Source organism: Labeo rohita, chromosome 14, assembly GCF_022985175.1.
Source record: "Labeo rohita strain BAU-BD-2019 chromosome 14, IGBB_LRoh.1.0, whole genome shotgun sequence".
In the NCBI taxonomy this organism is placed as follows: domain Eukaryota; kingdom Metazoa; phylum Chordata; class Actinopteri; order Cypriniformes; family Cyprinidae; genus Labeo; species Labeo rohita.
The window spans coordinates 15,829,037-15,844,570 of record NC_066882.1 but is presented as its reverse complement, the minus strand read 5'-3'; the positions used below and the strand labels follow the sequence as shown (position 1 = coordinate 15,844,570).

The following is a 15,534-nucleotide window of genomic DNA, read 5'->3' as shown; positions in this document are numbered from 1 at the left end:
GCCATCAGAGGAATAAATTACATTTTAATACGTATTTATAAGAATATTTCAGAGTATTACTGTTTACTATATTTTTGATCAAATAAATCCAGCCAGAAATGGTAATTGTTGCATTCCATGAAGATGAAAAAATGTCATACAGGTTTGGAATGATGCAACACAAGCTGAGTAAACAATTACATAATTTTCATTTTTGGATGAACTATCACTTTAAATTTAAAATTGACAGTTTTTGTGAGCAGGCTATATTTCTATCCAATAGGAGCCTCCCTGTGGCATCACGTTTGTCTCAAATCTATTGGTTGTACATTATCTCAGGGCGCACATTGAAAAACAAATGATGTGCATTGAAATTTATGGAGCGAGAAACATTCTCTCATTCTTTTCCCTCACCTTCTCTTCTTCTCCCTCTATTGTCTAGTTTCTTGCCAATCATTGTGTCTTCCCGCACTCCCACACACATCTTTTCTTTTACTTACTCTGCTCTTCTCTCTCTCACATGTAATTTCTCCTCCCTCTTCTTTGCCTCTCCCTCTCTGCACCCTTTTCTCACCCTCTCATTCTCTAGAGGTCCTTTTATTCTTTCTTTGCATCCTTGAAGTCTCCACTAGTTTTGCGCATTCTCTCTTTCACTCCTCTTCTCTCTCCCATTGCCCAAACAAGCACACACACACACGCAGCAGTCTGCGTTAATGAAACATTAATGGGGCACAGACTGTGCCTCCTCTGCAGTCAGAGTTTGATCCTTACCCTTCAAAGCAAAGCACACATACGCACACACCATAAAGCGCAATCCTCTGCATTACCAGAACATTGTGTAAAGATAAAACACCCAGCGCGTTAGATACTTCAATGTTTTTAGGACGTTTCTCTCTGAAGAGGTGATTAGATATCCCCTTTCAAGTTACGTTAGCGTTGTCTGCGGTCTCTTAACCATGAACATCAAACATGCTTAAAAAAATAAAAATACATTTTAAAAATATATACAAATGGTGTTCACTCATTTCATTAGAGTAGTCATTCTCAAGCTTTTGCAGGTCTGTTGTGATGGGGGAAAAACTTGCTAAATGCAAACAGAAAAAAAGGCAAAAATCGTATTATCAATACACTAAATGCACTATATTTCTGCAAAAAATATGTTGCTCTGGGTACATTGCACAAAATTTTTCAGGTGACGTCCACAAGAGGCACTGTCAGTGATTTTCTATCTTGCAGATGCAGGTTTATTAAATAGCCCAGTGTCATGAAAAAACATGCCTGTGGGTACATTTTTGCAAAATTGATACTTAGTTGTTTGTATATCACTGCATGAAATGTCTAGTGACTGACACTAAATAGCATGCTCAGTTTTCTCCAAAACAATTAAACGTGGCTGTTGCAACATTTTATACAAGTATCACAGCAGTTCGGAAATTAAATTTATGGCACTAAAAGGTTAATGCTCAATCTTGTTTAAAATTAAGGCACCCGTCACCACTACACTCTATTCTAAATCTAACCAACAGTGTGAGCAAAAGCAAATGAGATAAAAATGCAACTGTTGAAGCAACCATGCTATTTTAGCTTGCTTTTATGAACAAGTGTTGTGACCAATGTTTAACAGCACTCACATCACAACTGTACCAGGTGAGCTACTGAGCAAGTTTACCGCATCAGAAAAAGCATATGCACATATGGAGTGTCTATTTACACTAAATGAAAATAGCCTGCTTTGTTGGAAGAGGCTATGCACACTAATTCTGTACACCAATGTGTGATTGGGCTTCACAATATGATAAAAGATGCCTGTTAAACAACAGCAGCTGTGGCTTAGGGAATAGGGGCGTGCTAGCTATTGACATGATCGACCCGAGTTTGAATCTGCTTTTTGCCTAACTCGTTCTTCTGCCTTTGCACATCACATATCGGACTGGAAAGGCATTGCTTTCAATAAAAATGAAGGAATTATTTAAAAAGTGGAAATAAAGTGCCGCACGGGTGTTGATCAGTTAGGGTTAGGGTTAGGGTTAGGTGTGGGGAGGGCTTTATTGTTCCAATAAGGCAGTACCCATTTAATAACTTTAACAGAAATTATCATTTACGCTCAATATGTTATTACTGCATACTGTTTTATAATGTACTGCAATACTGAGGTGCAAATATCTGCCACTATTTGCACTAAGTATAAATAGCATCTAACTACTTCTTACGTTTATTGCAAAGAAAATACTGCTATTTTTACATAGTGTAAATAGAATCTATCACTAGCATCACTAGCATCAATAGCATATCACTAAGAAAACACTGCAGTTTCACTTAGCGTAAATAGCTATTTGCACTTGGTCTAAATAGCATCTATTACTATTTGCACTCAGTGTAAATAGCGTCTATTGCTAAGAAAATATGCTATTTACACTTAGTGTACAGAAAATACCATCTGTTGCTATTTGCACTCAGTGTAAATAGCATCTAATGTTATTTGCACTTAGTACAAATAGCTGCTACCTATGGACAAATATGAAGCTGGTAATGTGAAAAATGTTTACAAAGTTAGTTTACAAATCATGCACTATGGTAAAAGAGTTGACGTCATAACAGAATTGTGCAAAAAACGTAATAACCAATAATCTGCACTGTATTCGTAATTTATGTGACTAAAAAAACTAAAGTTGCTGGTGTTTTACTGTCATTTCAGCTGGAAACTGCAGTGTGTATGGGTACGTTTTTTATGGTTTTGCAGAAATGTAGAAGGTTCTTTATTGCATTGATGGCTCTTTGAAGAACCTTTAACATCAATGGAATCTTTTCATTGTACAAGGTTCTTTATAGTGGAGAAAAGTTCTTTAGATTATTAAAATGTTGTGTTTACTGAAAAGATCTTTAAGGAATCAAAAAATGTTTTTTTTTTGCATCACTGCAAAACTCCGTTTTGGAACCTTTATTTTTAAGGGTGTAACTGTGTTGGGTCACCAAATATTTAGTGTTGAGAAGCACTGCATCAGACTCTCCAGTCAGTCTTTTTGATGCTGTAGTAAAGTGAAACCACTGGCGTATTTGGTGTCACTGCGAAACAGAGGTGACTGGTGAAAGCTATGAGGCCTTACAGCTTTGGTTTCCTGCTAGATTCTCTCGACTTTAAACCTGTAATTGTGACAGTGTGCTAGTGCATCTAGGGAGAGGGTGGTGGGGAGAAGGGGGAGGAGAGCTTATAAAAAAACAGGCCATGAAAAATCAAATGTGGGGCAGAGAGGTTTCCCTTTCTTATTTCTTGACTTCCTCTTTCTCCTCCCTTCCTCTCTTTCTCTGTCCTTGCACTGCTGTGCAGCACACAGTTTATGCGTGTATGTGCTTTTGACAGTCAAAGGCCACACTACTGGGCCTCGATGGGGCGCCTGAGCCTTTCACTGACACTTGCTCTCAAATGCTCACTCTTTAAATCCCTCCACTTCTTCTGCTTCTCCGCTCTTTGTAAAATAAGTTTTTGAGAAGCTCAAGTCGAGGAGCAAGTAAGGCCAGTGGTGGGACATTGTGATACACTAAACCCCTTGACACGGAGAGATGAAGCCTTTGCCTTGCACTGGCTTACTTCATTTTGCACAGACTTGCCTCAGAGTGGGGTTAAGTAAACACACACACACACAAACACGCAAGTACACATATGAGGACTCCTTCAAACAGCAAACCCCAGGAACAAGCTGAACAGAAATCCCATATATTTTCCTGTGTCTAACGTACACTACTTTATTTCTTACATACTTGAAAGATTTGTAATGACAAGAGAGTAAGCAAATGACAACAAAATTTACATGTTTGGTCAATTATGCCTTTAGATGTTTAGTGTAACTTCCCTGTAGTTTACTAAACCTTGTAGTATTCCCTGTATTTTTATATTTTAATGATTTTTAGATGTTTCATTGTTAGTGAAGAATCATTTGTTCATATTTTTATGATGACAGTAGCTTCCAGTATAATTAAATTTGTAAAGTAAATTACCATTCCATTCCTTACACCTACAAGAAATCATAAAATTCATATTATGTTTAGTTCATGGCCTTAAAGGCTTTGACATGTTCATTACGTGATGCCTTAACTGACATTTTGTACTCCTTAGAACCTCAAAATATAAACAAAGCTGAACATTTCTGTGTAGCTACTAGTAGAGCTACTACTTTTTTGGCTTATCTAAAATGATGTAAGATTTTGGGTCATATCAAAATTTAAAAAGTAACTGGGCTGACTTGTAATGGATTCAAACCTTATATAGATTTTGCCTGGTCATTTGGAAGTCGATGAATGGAAAGCAGCAGTGCATATTACATGATCAGGCTTTCTGCCAGCAGTGACTTATAATCCTTCCAAATGTAGTAGTGGCGCTGATCTTTGCTTGCAACCAGACAGATAATTCACATTTTGACAACATGTCTGCTTTAAGAAAACCTCAAGTTTATGGCTTTTTTTAAATATCTGTCTGTGTGGGTGAACTACTGGCTGTTAAAAAGGCCGGCAAGGTGTAAATAAGATACTTTGGCTAAAAGAGCAGCAAAATACTATGACAGCATTTTAGTGCCACATAAAAAAATAAAAAAAAAAAGAATAAAGTCGAAATATTTTGAGAATAAAGTCAGAATTACAAGAATAAAGTCGAAATATTTTGAGAATAAAGTCTAAACGTTATGAAAATAAAGTTAAAATATTTTTGAATTAAGTCAAAATTACAAGAATAAAGTCAAAATATTTTAGGAATAAAGTCAAAATTCCAAGAATAAACCTGAAATATATTCAAAATAAAATCTAAATCATGAGAACTAAGTCGTAGCAATTACAAGATTAAAGCCACCCAATAATAGTAATAAGCTTTGTGCTTTTGGTACTTTTTTGGCTTTTAATATAAAACAAAGTCTTAGCTTTCATATTCTGTCAGTTTTATAGCGAAATACAAACAATATGTCTTACAATAATGTGTTTTTCACGCTCTTTAATGTGGTGTGACAGATCGCTGCATCGCCCCCGGTTTAAGTGGTATGTGAATCAATCATCTTTTCGATTATGATGAACATTCATTTCATTAAATTACATTGTTCCTTTCCGAAAATTTCACCAAAATGTCTGTGGCCTCCAACCTTTCATTCCTCACATGTATTTAATTAAAAACAGCAATAAAATGAAGTAAGCTTTAACTTATTAACTTAAGTTGTATTGCCTTTTCTGAGTTAAGTAACATTAAGTGAATGTTCAAAAGCTGTTTTATTCACAGTAGCCTATAATAAATGATTGGAAATAATATTTCACGTCTTCAAATCCATTCATTATTTATAGCTTGCCAGCCACCCAGTAATCGCAATAAGCTTTGTGCTTTGTTGTTTTGAATATAACACATTTCAGCTTTCAAGTTCTGTCAGTTTTATCACAAAATACAAATTCTAAATGTGTTTTCCCTCTTTATTACAAGTTATAGCACAAAATAAATGTGAAGGAACATCAGAAGGCTTGGGAAAAAAACAGTATAATTTTGTAGGGTATCAGAGCGAATCAGACAAATGGAAGATTCGATCAGAACATTTGGTTGAAACCAAAGAGCCAAATTCCACAAAGGGGCCCAGAACCACGTCATAAATCTGTCCAGGATACCCTGGTGCCAGCCAGCCTGAAGTAAGCCTAACCAACTAACTTTCACAGCTTTGAACAACTTGCAACATTAAAACAAAAGAACACAATTATTGATAATCCCATCTCAGGAAGGAGATTATCAATATTGGGGCGAGAAACCCAAGATTAATGGTCAAAGATGCAGCCCATCAGGACCATCACATGAGGAAACTTTGTTGGGTGGTGCTCCCCCACCCAAGACAAGAACCAGACCAAGTTTCTTCTAAATTCCTTTGTTCCTTGGAACATGCCCTTAGTTCACAGAATGGCAGAGACTGTCCATTTTACCTAAATATGCACCAAAACGATGCTTAAAAGGACATATGAATGAACATCAGACCATTGCATAACTCCCTGCTATGTATGCCACCCACACATTTGTCTATTATGTTCTAATCACTCGTTGTGTATGTCCTTTTTAATAACTATTGAATAGCTTAAGGGTTTATATTCATGTTTGGTATGTATGAGTTTGAAAATTCATGCTTTGAATGTTTCCACCAATCAATTCATTGTCAAATGTGTTGTATTCATGTTATAGGAATCATGGCCAAATTATACTCTGCAAGAGCGGGAAAATTCTGACCATGTGACTGATAAGATAACATGCTGATTTATGTTTTGGGAGGAGAAACATAGCAATATCCTGAGTTAAGACAACATCTAATTGGTCAAGACACCATTTTGGGATGTGTCCAAAGTTTAAAACCACAGGACACCATCAAATTTTGCTTTTTTTAGCTATTTCCATCGCTCCTAGCCATGCTTTTAGCTTTTAGCTTTAGCTTTTAGCTATTGGTTTAACCATTGCTTTTAGTCAGGCTCTTAGCTTGTGCTTTTTAGTTTGTGCTTCGTGCCATCTCTTTTAGCCATGCTTTTTGCCATAATTTGCCGCTGCTTTTTGCGTTCTTTGAACGCTTCCTGGCTTGCACGCCAGCCACTCCTCTAACGAAAACATGAGGAGACCGTCACATTTCTTTCTTTTACTTTAATCTTTTCTTTCCGTTGAGAGTTTCGTGTTCTAAGTTAAGTTTTGCCGCTAAGCCGTGTCTCAGACTTCGTGCCTGCCTCAAAACTTCAACCAGCGTACACGACTCCATCATCCAGCCAACGCCCAAGACATCACCTCCAACGACCACGGACTTCCAACCAATCAGCAACCTTGGGGAACCCCTTTCTGCAACGACGTCATCAAAGGAAACCCCTTAACACAAAGGCAACGCAAGTACAACCTCCAGATTCTAGCTGAACTGGTGCATTAATATAGCGTTTAATAACCTCACTAAGAAACTCAACGCGAGGGTTAATTAAATGATTGATGGTTGTTCAGGTCTAAGCAATTGCATATACGTATGCTATAAACTTGGGATTTCACATTTTCACTCTTCTAAACTCATTCTTTCCTCATCTCTCTCTCTTTCTGCAACTTGTATGAATGTGTGAATGCGCGTCTATGTGTTAGATTAGTTTATATGTCTTAGGTTTTTCCAATAAATTCCTATTCATATTGAAAAGAGAAGTATCTTGTGTTTTGTGCTTATAAATTAATGTCTTAAACTGCCGACCTTGTTACCGTGCTAAGAAATAGTGTTTTCACTATATTTTGGATATTAGTATCCAGTACAGTGTTGATGTTATACAGCTCGCTCAATGAATCACTGACCGATTCATTGATCCGCTGTATACGGAGATTCTGTTCAATCTTAAATGATTCCCTTTGAGCAAAATTGACTTCTGTAGATCCCCTACAATTTAATGAAACAAATGTCTTATTGTAATCGAAAAGATGATTGATACACATGCTGCTTAAACTGGCAAATACAGTGATCTGTCACACCACAATAAAGAGTGTGAAAAACATTATTACATGACATTTTTTTGTATTTTATAAAACTGACAGATTTGAAAGCTGAAACTTTGTTTTATATTAATTAAGTATCAAAAGCACAAAGCTTACTGCTATTATTGGGTGGCTGCACACTACAAATAATAAATGCATTCGAAGACGTGAAATATTATTTCCAAGCATACTGTCCCTGCATGGTATGATGTCTGCTAATAATCCCACATATATACAAATCAGTTGTCAGGATACTGGAATTTCTCCCATCCTTCCCAATCCTGGCCAGTTGCATGCGCAATAAAGGATATACTCCCAAAATATTATAACTTTAATCTCATAATTTTTTATTTATTTTAAAAATATTTAAATTTTATTCTCATAATTTTGACTTTATTCTCAAAATATTTTTACTTTATTCTCATTATTTTGATTTCTTCTTAAAATATTACAACTTGAATCTTGCAATATTAGATTTTTTTTTTTTTTTTTACATGGAACTAAAACGCAGTCATAAAAATAAAAAATACACCCTAAAAATCACAATTTTGTTATTATTTTTTTATGCAAAATAACAGATTTTTCTTTTTAATTGGATCTTTTTTATGAACCAGTTGATCCATTTTTCAAAACCAGTCTAAATGATTTGTAGACTCTGAAGATCCAGTTAACCATTAACAACTCATTAGAGGTAAAGGTTATTAGTAAATAAATTAAAATGGTCCACACAAACCCATCATATGACCTAGAGGAGTTATAAAGTGCACAAATCTGGACTGCTTTTATGATACTCTTATGTTGGTTTTGAATCATTTTTGAAGCTTTAAAGCTGCAGCCCCCGTTCATTGTAATTGCTCCATTAATATTCCACAGCAGAAATATAGTCATATGGGTTTGGAATGACTTGAGGGGGAGTAAATGATTGCATTTTTGAGCAAACTATCATTCTTATTTTTGTGCAAACTATCATATTAAGTATTCTTGAAGCATTTGAACACCACAGTTTCTGCTAGTTTATATAAGACTATAGTTTTGGTTAATATTTGGCTCTGACTGGTTTTAAACTTACACTAACTCCATCACTGCACTCATACAAACACACACACACACATCTGCTCCCACACCCACACACAAACACACACCACCACTCTCTCTCAGTCAGTTTATTTATTAATCTTTATATGCAGTGAGTATCAGAGTTGCCAGAGATGCGGTCCACAAGTGTGGTTGCAGTCAGAGGAGAGGGCAGTTTCCATGGCAACTGAAAGACCAGACCCAACTCTATGTACCAGAGCTGCCAATCAGACCGCAAAAAGAGAAAAGAGAGAGAGAGTGCAGAGAGAAAAAAAAAGACGAAGGACGAATATCTTTTCATGAAGGTTGAGGAGATTGAAATGCCATCATCCTTTCAGTCCAACACAGCACACGAACACACACACAGAGACAGATGTACACACACGCATTCACTTTCACCACTCCATTCAGAGTCAAGTCTGCAGAGTCATTTACATAAGCTGAAATCTAAGCGTTGCCAAGTCTTAGACAGATATTTGCACATTCTGGACAGAAAACATGTCAAAATATTAATTGGAACTGTTGGAATGATTTTTTCTTATCACAGTGTTATCGTAAAACATATCTGTATGCATCTGATGAGATATAAGGAGGTCGTATTGTACGGATATGCTGATTAAAAAATTATATTAAAACCATTTCCCCATAAAAAAGCAAAAAAATACTCACCTTTTGTGACCAACATCATTGTCGCCCAGGCAGAAGACAGCAAGAGAGAGAAAAGAGGAGAGAACAGAAAGTAGATTAATTAAATTGGAAGTCAGAATTTAAATACAACATGTTAGAATAGAAACTGCTGGTATCAAACAGAAAATGTATTTATGTTTCCTATATTGAAGCACTTAAAATCCCCTAGCTGGCACGACACTAGAACAGAACTATTGTTTTGCATGCAAATGCGTTTCAATTATGCCATATGGGAGAATACCTGTGCCATTTACTGGCAGAAATGTGTTTTGAGTGACAGGTGTATAATAATGCTTTCTACTCATTGTGAGCGATCGTTTCAGAGTGGCCGTTTTCACGGATCTTTCCTGGATGTGAAAACAAAAAGACTTAGCAGTTGTTCCACAGTGGAAAGCTACACAGTACTGACACGTTTCAGGGGACTGTGTTATTTTCTTTTGAGCAGGTGACTTTATTTTGAAGGATTCATTTATTGTCTACCCCAAATTGAAAATGATATCATCATTTACCAACCCTCATGTCATACAATTTTCTTTCATTGAATACAAAAGCAGAAGTTTGTCAGAATCAAGTTGTTCATTTTAATACAATGAAAGTAAATGGTGACCAGAAGGTCTTAAGCTGCAAATCTGACAAAAAGTATCATAAAAATAGTTATTTTGAGACACACTGTCTTTCTAAGTCGATTTATTTATTTATTTTTGGTCCTTTTTGGTGTTTGATGTCTTCTGGTCACCCTTCACTTTCATTGTATGGAAAAGATCAGTGTGAACATTTTGTGTTTGACAGGGGACATGACATGAGAAATCAAATTTTGATCTTTTGGCATATAAGAGGTCTTTGTACCATTAAAACATCCTTTAACTTTCATAGCTTAAAATCTCCTCCTCATAATAAACCAAGCATTTATTTAATCAAGCTCCAAAAACAGCTCGTTTGGATCTGAGGTGCAAGGTGACATCACCCAGGCACAAACATTTGCATAAACACCGCCTCCAGAGCAACACATTGACAAATATTCATCTTCTCACCATAGGCCCCGCCCACTGGCTTTACAACTGATCACTTGAATATGTCTTCACTATAAAGATGTTAATGTCTTTCTTTCTTCATTTGTAAAGAAATTATGTTTGTTGAGGAAAACATTTAAGGATTCCTTTCCGTATAATGGACTTCTATGGTGCCCCTGAGTTTGAACTTCCAAAATGTAGTTTAAATGCAGCTTCAAAGGCCTCTAAATGTTCCCAGCCTAGGAATAAGCATCTTATCTAGCGAAACGATTGGTTATTTTCTAAAAAAAAAATTACAATTTATATACTTTTTAACCTCAGACGCTCATCTTGTCTAGGTCTGTGTGAACTCTGTTTTTTCCAGTTCAAGACAGTTAGGGTAGGTTAGAAAACTCCCATCTCATTTTCTCCTCCAACTTTAAAATAGTCCTAAATCACTACAGAAGTACCGACCCAGTGTTTACAAAGTGAACATGCAAAGATCAAACGCCCTTTACAAAAAAACGGTGAAACAGAGATGTAGGATGATTTTGAAAAAGAGTTCACGCAGACCTAGACAAAATGAGTGTTTGATGTTAAAAAGTGTATAAATTGTATATATATATATATATATACATATATACATATATATATATATATATATATATATATATGTATATATATCATTTTCTAAATATATATATATATATCATGTATATATATCATTTTCTAAATATATATATATATATATATATATATATATATATATATATATATTATTTAGAAAATAACAGATTGTTTTGCTAGATAAAACCCTTCTTCCTCAGCTGGGATCGTTTAGAGCCATTTGAAGATGCACTTAAACTGCATTTTGGAAGTTTAAACTCAGGGGCACCATAGAAGTCCATTATATGGAGATGAATCCTTTACATAATTCCTTTACGACTGAAGAAAAAAAGACATGAACATTTTGGATGACAAGGGGGTGAGTAAATTATCCATAAACTTTTGTTCTGGAAGCGAACTACACCTTTAAAGGACACATGTCTTAAAACACGTCTTTTTTGTGCAAAAAACTTTATTAACATGATAAGTAAACCTCAAGGAACATAATAAAATGATCCCTTTAATAATATAAGGATGAGTAAATGCTGTCAGTTTTCATTTTAAGGTACACTATATGTCAACTTTTTAGTCTAAACTGTGCTCGATTAAAAGTTTTTGCTCTTTGGCTGGCTGTTACGAGTAGCACAGCTTCCGGTGAACGACTGGAGGAGTTTCCTCTCTCTCCTCTGATACTGTGCAAACTCCTTTGAGCTAGTAGTTATGGGACCAAATGCAGTACGCCGTCTCCCACTCCTTTGCTCTTTCTGTCTGGATGGGTTGACAGTGGGGGAATGGATTTGTTCCCCTGCCCCTGAGGCAGATTGGAAATCTCCGGCCTGTCAGGTAGTGCAGTGGAATTATGGGAGTGAGTGGCTCCTTATTTGTGGCTCGCCTGCTGCTACCAGGTGATGGATGGAGGAGTGGAATCACCAGTCACTATGGCAACTGTACGGATACTGCTTAGGTACCACCCTGGCCCCCATTTTTCTCTCTATGACTCTTCACAGAGTTACAGCTTTAACCTTTGTCACTTAGTCTAGAACCTGACAATGTAATGCATAGGTATGAGCATTTGGTTCAGCTTTCACGAAAATGGACATAATGACTGTACAATACCGGTTAAAAGTTTGGAATAATTAATTAAAAAAAAAAAAAAAAAAAAAACATTTTTATAAAAAGACTCTTATGTTCACCAAGCTTTTTTTTTTTAGATATTTTAAAATGTAATTTATTCCTGTCATGGCAAAGCCTTCGCCGCATGATCTATCAGAAATCATTCTAAAATGCTTATTTGGTGCTCAGGTTTAATCAAAAATATTGGTGTTCAATGATTAATAATGGTTCTTTCAATTATCAATGTTGAAAAAAGTTTTTGATTTGCCATTACATGATTTCAAAATATATCACAATTAAAAAAAAAAAAAAGAATAATATTTTACAATATTAATGATTTTGCTGTATTTTTAATCAAGTGAACTGAGCATTAGTGAGAATGAGAGACTTCTTTCAAAAACACTAAAAATCATAATTATTCCAAACTGGTAGTACATGTGAAATAAACTTATTTTAAAGACCAAATGATCAAAGAAGCATCAAAACAGAAATTAAATAACCAATCCTGTACAGCGATATGGTGTCTGTACATTATGACAGACTATAGACTTGCATACCAGCGATTTGTTGCAAAAAACCCAGCTGTGAGTGCCAATATGGTGTTAGAAAAGCTCTAACTGCAGGGTTTACAGCTGGTTTAAGAGGTTTAAAGTGGAATAGAAAGCATTTTTGCACAAATTATTTACTCAACACATGCTTGAGTTTTCATGTGGGAGAAACACATTTACCTCCTCATCTATTATTCGTTCCCCACAGCAGTTCCACTTAGCGTATATGCATACGTTCACTTGCTCTCAATAGAGAGAGAGTTCCCAGATATGGCAAGTGACGGGTTGGAGCACGGGCTCCACCCCAACCCCCCCCAACTGCCAACCTACTCGTGGCCGATGGGACTCCATAAATCACATGTGGGTTTACTCACAATCATTAAAAATATAGGTGGTTCAGATCACATTTTACAACAGGATGCCTCTTCAAGCCCACTGTGCCTTTCCTAAATGGCTGATGGGGGACAGTGAAAAATGACAGCATCATGCTGCTTTCCCGCCATAAATCATTCAGTAGTCGTACTCACATACACAGCTACAGCTAGAGGTAAGAAACTCACTCTATGGGCAATGCTCTGGGTTTTTGGGTTCATGGAATCAGGGTTGCTGCGGTTATTGAGAAATATGGTAAATATGATCTGTGGTGTCACAGGCATCGTTTTAACATTTGAGGCAACTGGCTTTGGCTGGATTGTTAAAAAATGTACAGAAATAGTTTGGGGCCAGTAACTTTTTTCCCCTCCCAAACTCTTATTTTTTTCCAAACAGTTTGGCCATTGTTGACCAAACAAAGCAAGAATAAGGAAAAAAAGAAAAAAAACTTAAAAAGCCTGATTAATTATACATTTCTGCTAAACTGCCGAGTTTTGCCTGATGTGAATGAATGCTCAGAGTGCTTGGGGTAACTCAGTAGGTACTCAAACAATAAACAAATAACAGAAATGAAGAAGTGATCAAATAAACGTCCCAGGGAGCTCCCATTTCACATCAGCTGTGACTAACCTCTCCGCTGCACAAACAGCCCCAAGACAGGCCTGGTTTTATACGGTTTAGATTAAAATGATTCGTTTTGGCTTTTTTATTTTCCTCCTGCGAATCTGCATCTCTTTAGCGCTGTCTCTGTCATTGAGCAAACAAAGAAAATGGACAACAAATTTGAGGTTCCTTTTGCAGTTTCTCCATCCAATTTTAATGAGATTTTCCTAAATGTTTGAGGGAAATGAGCAGACTAATAAAAAAATTAATTCAGAAAGTGGGTGAAAATGTTCATATCTAATCTTCTTACTGTACTACACATGATAAAGTAGTCCTCTATACTTTGTGCAGCTAAAGTGAGCACTGTGAAGACCTAACTGGGGTAAGAAGAGTCTGGGGACAGTAATTCCAATTTTGAGTAATTCTGATTTTGGTTTAGAGTCTACTGTATGTCTAAATAATTACACATCCCTGATAGCACACATCACAGATATGTCTATTTGCTGTCTGCATTTACATCTGGAAGATGTTTTTTATGAGTGTTTGCTCATCTGCAATACGTCTATAGGACGTTTCCTATCAGATGTCAAATAGACATCTCTTAGATGTCTTTAAGATGTTTATGATTTAGAATGGATGTAAAACTGACATCTTGCAGACGTCTGTCAGATGTTCCTACACAGCAGATGCTTTCCAGATGAAGTGATCTTGCAGAAATATGTGTGCTATCTGGGTCACGACATTCCTTGACCATTCCTTGAGTCAATACTGAATATTTACTGAGAAATATTAACTATACTGCAGAGCCAATATTGAGATTATTTTGTTCTGCATAACTATGATGCACTTCGTGAATGTCTCCTAGAAAGCATATTCAGTGCACATGACTCTAGAAAATGAATTGTGAAGTTTAACATGCTTAATGCAACTGTGAAAAGCCACTTTTTAAATGAATTCTCGCCAAGGGATTTAAAAAGCCAATGGATTTACATTTGTAATGTTTAAAGCCTATAAAATGCCCATCCATGACAGCTAACAAATATTTATCACTGGAACGTGAACTCAAAAAGTGCAATATACTGGATAAAGGATGTGATTTTCTTGTTATTTATGTATTTATTTACTAATTTTATACAGGTTGAAAGTCTCCTCTGTCAGTTTTTCTGATCAGTTCGACAAAGCTTGGTTTAATATATTTAATGATTTAAAGCAGGGCTATCTGTTTGACTGATCAGTGGCAGATGGGTTGATTATTTGCATCTGAAAGCAATCATTATTATGCCCAGTGATGCAAAAATAAAAATATTTCAATTTGGGTACTAGGCAAACTAACATCTAGCTATACTTACAGTTACATTTCTACATTTTATGCATTTGGCAGAAGCTTTAATCTAAAGCGACTTACACTCCAGTGCATATGATACACATATTGCTACAGAATTCATAAAGACTGTGTAGTGCGAGTAAGATTCGCCTGAAAAAGGCTCTGTGGGATGGATCAGGTCTTAATCACAGCTGAAACATCTGGGAGCAAGCTAGCAGCACGCTAATGAAACGGCTAATAAGCATCTCCTTCCTTCCTTCTTTCTTCACACACACGGCACAGACATCTCAAGGACGCTGGTCCTTCTGTGGCACACGAGCAGGTTGCTGTTAATTACTGATTTTTACTTGAAGAGGCACGTTTCTCGCATCACTGACAGAACGGAAACAACCATACCTCACTCTCACATGGAGACCAAGCAGGCGTTAAAGATGCGTGTGGGTGGAAGTGTCTGTGTCTGCCACTTTATGGGCATAAGGGCCCAAAAAAAAAATAAATAAAAAATAAAAAATAATATATATATATATATATATATATCACACTTTTTTAACTGCCAATTATTTATTTGGGCATCTAATCTACTCAGAGACTGTTCAGAGCAGACTAATTTTGTGGTTTGGGATAGCAGGTCAATAGCTGGTTTTAGTCCAGTTTGAATCTAGCAGTTATCCACTAATAATGTCTAATTGCTATATCCTTGTGACTTCATGACTAAATCCTTATAGGAATCCTTATAGTATTCTAACTCTCTAA

General features: G+C 36.1%; 1 protein-coding gene across 6 annotated transcripts in view; it reads right to left on the bottom strand.

The window, feature by feature from the left end:
* Nucleotides 1-15,534, bottom strand: part of lingo2 (leucine rich repeat and Ig domain containing 2) — a 334,869-nt gene that overhangs the window by 49,086 nt on the left and 270,249 nt on the right. The window contains exon 5 of one of the 6 annotated variants that reach the window (XR_007829066.1): nucleotides 9,124-9,208. The exons of the other annotated variants lie outside the window; for them this stretch is intronic. The gene's annotated coding sequence lies outside the window, so the exon portion shown is untranslated. Of the gene's footprint in view, nucleotides 1-9,123; nucleotides 9,209-15,534 lie in introns of those variants that run through there. 6 annotated transcript variants of the gene reach the window in all.